The following is a 3,207-nucleotide window of genomic DNA, read 5'->3' as shown; positions in this document are numbered from 1 at the left end:
CACCGTCATAAGTTTTGCTAAATCAATATCGTCTAAAATTATAGTATCATCATTTACAGTTGATGGGGCATGTTTATAGCATGCTTGGTAAGTGTGGCTCACAACTGGCCACGTGATATGAATCACCAAATTCCCCATTGCCAATGTATGTATTATTATTAACTGTTTTGATAACCCCAAGTAGCATTCCAGCAAAATGTCGACGTATATTTAATATTACAGTAACAAGTCTCCTAGCTGCAATTAAATTAATACCTGACTGCATGACAGCAATCGGCAAAGACTTGTCAATATTAAAAGCAACTTTCAATTGCTTTTGTACCCCTTTATTTTTAGCAAGTTTTTGTCTAATTATTGCTATGTATCTGTTTTTGAGATCAATTTTTGGTTCAGCTAGATTGTATCGAGCTCTTCTCTTTTGTCTTAATTTTTGAAAATTTTTCTTATAATATTCTCTATTCATTTGCCTCTTTTGCAATATTCTTGCTATAATTTTTGATCTCTTCTTAGCTGATACACTTCTTTTTGGTGGATTTAAGTTACGCTTTATTTTATATTTTTGTCTTAGCTTGGCATTTTTTGTGTCTGCCACAGCAGCATAATGCTCTCTGGCATTGTCTTTTATTTGCTGACTGTAAGAGGTATAATATTCATTCATTGCCTTTTTTCTTTTTTCTAAATTAGAAGCATAATTGTCTTTAAAACCTTCTAATCTCTCTTCACGATTAGCAATATAATAATCTTTAAATACCTCTAATCTCTCTTCACGATTAGCAATATAACTATCTTTGAATCCTTCTAATCTCTCTTCACGATTAGCAATATAACTATCTTTGAATCCTTCTAATCTCTCTTCATGGTGAGAGGCATAACATTTTTTAGAATAATCTGAAACTTTTTGCTTATTTGAGGCACGGTATTGCTTTGAATATTCTTTTGCATAATCTAATATTTTTTGTTTATTTTTGGCCCGGTACTTTCTTGATTTTTCAAGGTTTTTTTGATGATTTTCATAATAGCTTTGTCTCGACCTCTCCTTTTTTTCCTTTAACTGTCTATCTCTGACAGTTGTATCATCTTCAGGAGTAGTAGCTACTTCAAACTGTGTGTTGTCACACAACTCTGGTGGGTTGTGATCCCACGCAGACCAATCATTACATTCTGGAGGATCAGAAAGAACAAAGGGGTCTGAGTCATCAGCAGTAGAAGCCACTACATACTCTGTAACATCACATAACTCAGGGTTATGATCACAAACAGAGCCAGAAATAACTTCCTGCTCTGTAGCAACATCACACAACCCTTCATTAAGGATGCCACCACTGCATTCTACAGTATTGGAAACTAAAACAAGCTCAGCAGTGATATCATGCTTTTCATTAACAAAGCCATCATTACATTTAGCTTTTGCCCGTTTCTCTTTCAATAGTTTTCTAAGTTTCTTAGCAGATATTTTTCCTTTTACCTTAGGCATTGGTTATATAGCTATAATACTATACAATATATATATATATGTATATTCTGAGAAAATCAACCAGGTGTTAAAGGCTTATTTTCAGTAAATAATAATTACTACAGTAATTAATATTATAAGTAGTATCAAAGCTTATCTCTGAGTCTTCTAAATGAACCAGCACTTTGATAAAGACAGGTAGATAAGCAGACAACAGCTCTTGAGAGTAGGACTCTTCTTTACTGTCACTTCAGTGCACGAGGAGTACCACAGCTGAGCATGCGCAAACCGCGCCCATATAGCCACGCCCAATGAAGTTATTTTCCAAATTCATTATTATTATAATAGCAAGAGCACTATATACTCTTGATAATAGAGTAATTACAAATAATAATTATTATAAAACAGAAAATAAACATTTAATAAGGTGACTCATGATTGCCAATATTCATCAACAATGAATTAAAACTGCAAACTCAATAATTGCCACTGCAAGACTTAGACAAGTAAGAAGTGTCCTTCTAAAAACATTAATGAAGAAGCATTACCTGTACAAATAAAACATGCAACCAATAACTAATGTAATGTAAGCCTACCTGTTCCAATTCCGAGTCCAATTCTGTAGCCATTTAATTTTTCAATTTTACATTTACGAATAATTAGAGCAAATAATCTGAGCATGCGCGACCACGCCCAACTTTTGAAGCACATGGCTTTGATTAGCAAAATGGCGACATGAAGTTGGCACGACAATCCAACAGTCACAGCATCACTTCTTCCTTATTTGAAGAATGATTCTAGGAGACAAGGACCTGCGCATGCCCTGTTGAAGTAGAATGGTGTAGGAATTAGCCTTCTATCACTAGGCAAGTTCGATATATTGACCGACAACTAGATTGACAGGACTTTCCTGATGATGATGATGATGATGATGATGAAGATGAAAAAAGGTGGCTGAACAAAAAGGCCGGTTCGCCGATTTTTGAATTTCCTCTTAGACAGGGCCTAGAGCCACGCTAGTGGTACCATTGGAGTCCTCTAGTCAAGATAAGGTCCTCTATAAAGTCTGGTAAGCATAGGAGCTCGTTTTCCCGGTATAGCAAGGCTGCAAAAGTCGTGGCAGCCATTTTGTTTGGGGGTGAATCCTACTTAGTAACGCTACCGCGTTACTAATTGGACTTTTAATGAATTCATTAATTTGCTCAAAATTTGGACAAATATGCATGCAGTCTTCGACCAAGTTTCATAAAAAATGGCTAAAAGAGAATTCATCACTTTTATATTTTTTCTAATGCATATAGATGTTCCTAGTTTGAATAGAAAGTTTAAGCTGATTCTAATTAGAATTAGGTTTTTTACAAATTTTTAAAGTTGCTCCAAATGCCATATACATGTACGAATGTCTGTACATGTACATACATGTGCTTTTCAACTCATGAAGAATACTGTTTAGCTCACTTAGCATGCTTAGTGGGAAACCCTGGGTATGTACTATAGGAAGGGTTAGAGACATAAAGAAAGAGCTTAATGTTAACAAGTTAATGACAGATAAATGCTACAAAGGGCATTGAATAATAGACAATATAGTAATTATAGTAATAAGGCATAATAATAGTAACAGTAATACACAAATATGACAAGCACTTACAGTGATCCATAATACTAAAGGTTCTTGAATAATATATATTGCTTAATGGTGACACAGTCAGGCCTGGGGTAATATGTAATAGTAACAGTAATTATTACAATTTTTC

General features: G+C 34.4%; 2 long non-coding RNA genes across 2 annotated transcripts in view; both read right to left on the bottom strand.

The window, feature by feature from the left end:
- Window positions 1-1,825: 1,825 nt before the first annotated feature.
- On the bottom strand, window positions 1,826-2,382 carry LOC109585422 (uncharacterized). The gene is made up of 2 exons (XR_002186487.1): window positions 2,050-2,382; window positions 1,826-2,001 (listed from the first exon to the last, which is right to left on the bottom strand). It is a non-coding gene; the product is annotated as an uncharacterized LOC109585422 (long non-coding RNA).
- A 421-nt stretch (window positions 2,383-2,803) lies between these two features.
- The window catches only part of LOC109585425 (uncharacterized), a 1,770-nt gene continuing 1,366 nt past the window's right edge, over window positions 2,804-3,207 (bottom strand). The window contains exon 3 of the long non-coding RNA XR_002186488.1: window positions 2,804-3,164. This is a non-coding gene — a long non-coding RNA (uncharacterized LOC109585425). The remainder of the gene's footprint in view (window positions 3,165-3,207) is intronic.

This window comes from Amphimedon queenslandica, unplaced genomic scaffold, assembly GCF_000090795.2.
Source record: "Amphimedon queenslandica unplaced genomic scaffold, v1.1 AMPQUscaffold_13066, whole genome shotgun sequence".
NCBI classification, from domain to species: Eukaryota; Metazoa; Porifera; class Demospongiae; order Haplosclerida; family Niphatidae; genus Amphimedon; species Amphimedon queenslandica.
The sequence above is the reverse complement of the archived record's forward strand: the minus strand, read 5'-3'. Positions and strand labels throughout refer to the sequence as shown.